Below are 6,000 nucleotides of genomic sequence, written 5' to 3' on the forward strand. Positions count from 1 at the left end.
CGCCCGGAAGCTGGTCCCGAAGTGCCACCTGCTTCGACTGCGCCGCCAAGGGAGGAGTCCCCGGCAAGGGAGCGCTCTCCGGCAAGGGGGAACTCTCCGGCCGGGGACGGTACCGTTGATCCTGCGGCGACCGAGGCCGCAACTGTAGATCTTGGCACAGGTAATCCACTTGCCCAGAAACTTTCCCTTGGGTTCTTCTTCTTCTGATTTTCTTTTCTTGGATTTTCGATTGATTTTTCTCCCTTCTTCGTTCTTCAGACCCCTCTGCTACTGAGCCAATGGAGACGGAGGGCACCAGCGAGGAAGGGGCTGGTGCTGATGAGACCGCCGGCGAGGAGGCCGCCAGGGCTGCCGCTGTAGAAGCCGGTGAGGGGTTGGGCGATCGCACTGACGACCCTGAGGCCGCAGGAGCGCCAGGCGCTGCGCCGACCGCCGATCCCTCTGCCGCTTCTGCGGAGCCGGGCTCCGAGGAGCCCCAGCCTGGCGCCTACTTGAAGGCCGGCGATGATATCTTCATCAAGCTACCCTAGGCGTCGAGCTCCAGGGCGCCGGTCGAGGGGGAAACTTTCGATGGGGAGGTGCTCACCTCTGCTGGACTGTCGCTGGTCGACGCGCCCAGCAGCAGCAGCGGCGAGCCTGAGGAGGAGCAGCTGCTGCGGAAGCTGCTGTCACTCTACCGCGCCCGGCAAGCCAAGCTGGCTTCCCGGGAAGCGCTTGTCGCGAAGGCGAGAGTTGACATGGAGAAGCGTGCGGAGGAGCTCCGGGGCCACAATCAAGAAGCTCTCCGGTCCCTGGCGCAGGAGCGGGAGTGACTCGACGAGGAGCGCACGACCTTCCTTCTCGAGAAGGCCGAAGCTGAGGAGGAGCAAAGGCTGGCCGCCGAGAAACAGTCCGCGCGGGAAGGTGAACTAGTGCAGCGGAAGGCTAACCTCGACAGCTACGAGGAAGAGCTTGCCGAGCGCGAGCAAGCACTTGGCGGGGCGCTCAAGGAGGCAAAGGACGCTGCGGCAATTGCAGAGGCCGCCAAGAAAGAGCTGGAGGAGAAGGTGGCGCAGCTGGAGACCAACATTGGGAAGAGCGGCGAGGAGCTTGCCACGCTCAAGCGTGAGCGTGAGAAGGATGCTGCCGCCCACGGTGAGCTACAAGGTCTTCTCGCTGAGAGGGGCAAGGAGCTCAGCGCCGCCAAGGATTCCAAAGCAGACCTGGAGCTGAAGCTGGCCACGCTGACACAGACGCTGGAGGCCGCCAAGGAGCGGGAGAAGACCTTGTCGGAGAAGGTCAAGGCTGACGCGGCGCTGCTGGAGAGCATTGCAGTTACCTAGAACTCGTTTAGAGACACTATGGAGCACTGGACCGAGGGTCTGGTGAACATTGCCGTAGTCATCAACGAGGAGCTGGCGCAGCTGGGGATGGAGGACTTTGGGTATCCTTCCGACGAGAGTCTTCAACCCAGCTCCAAGCTCAGCCTGTTCTTCAAGGGCGTGGTAATGGCACTCCAGCGGCTCCGAGAGAGGATCCTGAAGCAGCTGGCCGACGAGTTGCGCAAAATCTGCGTCGGGGTTCTCCAAAAGGTGCTGATGAAGGTGGCCTTCCGCAATCCAGGCCTCAGCTTCACCAACGTCCTCAGGTCCTTGCCACCTGACGCCGATCTGGATGCACTCAAGGCCCTTGTCACACCCATTGTGGACAAGGTGAGCGAGATTAAGAGGGTCGAGGGAGGACGCGTAGACTAGGCTGTCCATTTCTTCTTTTCCCTTGCCGCTGCTAATCATGTTATGAAAACATTCTGTTAGAGCTGCGACAAGTTATCTTGTAATATAACTTTATCTCTGTTATCAATTGCTATGTTATTTCCTCTACTAGATTCCTTCCTTTGTATGTTTTTACCCTACGCTTCTAGGGAACTTGTCGGCGCAGGCACCCGAGCCGCGAGCGCTGAGTGCGGAACTTCAGCAGCCTGCTGGCGGTGTTGCTTCCGACAAGAATCCTTGTCGCGACTAGATGCAACACACTTAAGCTGTTGAGCGGACTCGAAACAAAGTAAGGGCGCAACTAGCCACGAGTTGGTTCCTCCGCGCACAGGTTTTCCATACAAAGCAGGGTCGTTCGAGGAAGATAACTCAAAAATTTAAAAACTGATTGCTCAAACTTTGGCAACTTAGCTTTTCTGTCGTCTGCTTCCCGGCAAGGCAAGACTTCGCTTGAACGACGCCTGGTCCATACCACAATCTTCTCCTTCCCCCCGGAAAACATGTGTGCGAGGGATCCTCCTTTTCCTTTGTTGAAAAAAGAAGAAAGAAGAGAAAATAACAATATGGAGCCCTTCGGCTCATTACTGCTCACCGGATGTAGGTGCTGCACAAAGTGTCAGATAACGCATGCGAGAAAGAAACTAATGCATGAAATGGACAAGCTGTGCAGAGCACATGGGGTTCTTTTTATGCACGGGGTCTGCGCCCGGCTTTGTACAAAGGATTACATGCAACAGCGGCAAGACTTGTACAAAAGGTGGTTGCCGGAATGGGGTTCCGGCAACCGCGCCCTACGGGAAAAACTTACGAAGATGTTCTATGTTCCAGGAGTTGCTCACCGGAATGCCATCTTCGGTCTCAAGGCGGACAGCGCCGGGCCTTGTGACTCGTCTCACCCGATAAGGGCCTTCCCACTTTGGCGTCAACTTGTTGGAATTCTTGGCGGACTGAACGCGCCGAAGAACAAGGTCGCCTTCCTCGAAGCTTCTGGCCTTAACTTTGCGGCTATGGTAGCGGCGCAAAGCTTGCTGGTATCGAGCAGCTCATACAGCAGCCTGAAGACGATCTTCCTCAAGGAGCAGCGCGTCGTCTTGTCGCAGCTGTTCTTGCTCAAACTCATCATAAGCGAGCACTCGAGGCGATCCGTATACGAGTTCCGTGGGGAGAACTGCCTCTGCTCCGTAGACTAGAGCAAAAGGTGTCTGGCCAGTGGCTCGATTTGGCGTCGTTCTGATCGACCAAAGAACCACCGGCAGCTCCTCGATCCAGTTTCTTCCGCACTTGCGCAGCCTGTGGAAAGTTCTGGTGTTGAGTCCGCGCAGCACTTCAGCATTTGCCCTCTCTGCTTGACCGTTGCTTCTCGGATGAGCAACAGAAGCGAAGCAGACCTTGGCGCCAAGGTCTTGGACGTACTGCATGAAGGTGCGGCTCGTGAATTGCGTGCCGTTGTCGATGATGATCCTGTTAGGGATCCCGAAACGACAAACAATTGACCTGAAGAACTTGACTGCTGACTGTGCTGTCACCTTCCTCACTGGCTGCACTTCCGGCCACTTTGTGAACTTGTCGATTGTGACGTACAAGTACTCAAAGCCCCCGACAGCTTGGGGGAAAGGGCCGAGGATATCGAGCCCCCAGACCGAAAATGGCCAGGATAAAGGGATCGTCTAGAGAGTTTGGGCTGGCTGGTGTATTTGTTTGGAGTGGAACTGGCACGCTTCACACTTGGTTACTTGTGCAGTTGCATCCTGGAGGGCTGTCGGCCAAAAGAAGCCTTGCCGGAAAGCTTTGCCGGCAAGTGCCCTTGCGCCTATGTGGTGGCCACATATGCCTCCATGTATCTCTGCCAACAGCTTTTGTCCATCTTCCCGGCAAATACACTTCAATTTCACACCGTTGAGTCTTCTTCTGTACAGTATGCTATCGACAAACTGATACATACTTGACTGCCGGGCTATTCTTTCCGCTTCTTCTTGCTCTTCGGGAAGTTCTCCTGTCTGAAGGAAATGGACAATCTGCTGTGCCCATGCTGGAGCTTGTGGCTCGACAACAAGGACTAAAGGCACATCTGCTGCTGCGAGAACATCCGCTTCTACGGCAAGGACTTGCGGCTCTGCCGGAGCTTGATGTTCCCCGGCAAGCTTGCCGGAGCAAAACTTGTCGGGAGCGTGTGCTTCAACGGAACAAACCATAAGGTTTGCCAGAGCAGACTGCCCCTCAGCTTTCTTGGTGTTGATCTTGGGGACTTTCTTGGCGGCAGCTTCGGGGAGCTCTGCCGGAAAGTAGTCGCCAGAAACCAACTTCCTCTTCTTGCTTTGTCCAGTTGTTGGTGTTACGGATGGTTGAGTTAGCTTGAGCACAAAGATCCCTGGTTCCACAGGTAACTTTAGTGCGGCGCACTTTGACAGGCCATCAGCAATGTCATTCCGAGCTCTCGGGATATGTTCCATCTGTAGGCCGTCAAAGTGCTCTTCTAGCTTCCTCACTTCATCAACATATGCTTCCATCAATGGACTCTGGTAGTTCTTGTTCACTTGGCGGACGACAAGCTGTGAGTCACCCCTGACTATGAGCTTCTTGATCCCAAGGTCTGCTGCGATTCTGAGACCGGCAAGCAATCCTTCATACTCTGCAGTATTGTTGGTTGCTTGCTCCTTGGGAAAGTGCATCTGGACTACGTACTTGAGGTGCTCTCCGGTGGGTGCGACAAGCAGCACTCCCGCACCAGCGCCTTGCAGTGAGAAGGCACCATCAAAGTACATCAGCCACTCTCTGCTTGCCTCTTTGACGGGGATGCTCGTCTCTGGAATTTCTTCATCTGGGGTTGGCGTCCACTCTGCTATGAACTCTGCCAATGCTCTGCTTTGGATAGTTGAAGTGCTCTCAAACTTGAGGCCAAAGCTTGACAGTTCCAGTGCCCACTCGACGATCCTGCCTGTTGCTTCTGGATTTTGCAGTATCCTCTTCAGCGGAAAGAGAGTGACGACTGTGATTTCATGTGCTTGGAAGTAATGGCGCAGCTTTCTCGAGGCCATGAGAAGGCCGAAAAGCAACTTCTGCACACCAGAGTACCTTGATCTAGACCCCTGCAGAAGGGAACTGACAAAGTAAACTGGATGCTGCACCATTCTCTTCTGGATCTTACCATGCTCCTGCGCAGATCCATCTTTGTCGGGACCAGAGCTTGTCGGTGAAGCCCCCTGCTTGTCGCTGGATGCGTCTGCCATGGTTGCTTGCTCATCATCTGCCTCTCTCTCCGCCACTAACGCAGCACTAACCACTTGATTGGTTGCCGCTATATACAGCAGCAACTTCTCTCGCGGCTTAGGTGCGACAAGTGTTGGAGTGGAGGAGAGGTATCTCTTCAAGTCCTGCAGCGCAGCCTCCGCCTCCAGAGTCCATTTCATTGGACCTGCCTTTTTCAAAATTTTGAAAAATGGCAGGGCGCGCTCAGCAGATCTAGAGATAAACCTGCTGAGAGCAGCCACGCAACCGGCAAGCCTTCGTACATCCTTGACGCGCTTTGGTGCTTCGATCTGCTCAATGGCCTTGATCTTGTCGGGATTGGCTTCAATTCCCCGCTGAGACACGAAGAACCCGAGAAGCTTGCCGGAAGGGACTCCAAACACGCACTTCTCGGGGTTAAGCTTGAGGTTGATCTTGCGCAGATTTGCAAATGTCTCGTCTAAATCTTGAATTAGGGTCGCCCTGTTCTTGCTCTTGACCACTATGTCATCCATGTAAGCTTCCACATTTCTGTGCATTTGCGGCTCAAAGGCATGGTGGACTACCCTTGCGAATGTTGAACCAGCATTCTTCAAACCGAAAGGCATCCGTATGAAGCAGTACGTGCCACACGGGGTGATAAATGCGGTTTTCTCTTCATCCTCTTCTGCCATGAAGATCTGATGGTATCCTGAGTATGCATCAAGAAATGAAAGCAAATCACATCCGGCTGTGGAGTCAACAATCTGGTCAATGCGCGGCAAGGGAAATGGGTCTTTGGGGCAAGCTTTGTTAATATCAGTGAAGTCAATACAAAGTCTCCATTTCCCGTTAGCCTTGCGCACAACAACAGGATTGGCCAACCACGTGGGATGGAGCACTCCTCTGACAAGGCCTGCTGCTTCCAACTTCTTGATTTCTTCTGCGATGAATTCATGGCGCTCCACTGCCTGCTTCCTGACTCTCTGCTTGACGGGCCGCGCATGAGGACAAACGGCAAGGTGGTGCTCAATTACTTTCCTGG

Source organism: Triticum dicoccoides, chromosome 3A (genome assembly GCF_002162155.2).
Source record: "Triticum dicoccoides isolate Atlit2015 ecotype Zavitan chromosome 3A, WEW_v2.0, whole genome shotgun sequence".
Classification (NCBI taxonomy): Eukaryota; Viridiplantae; Streptophyta; class Magnoliopsida; order Poales; family Poaceae; genus Triticum; species Triticum dicoccoides.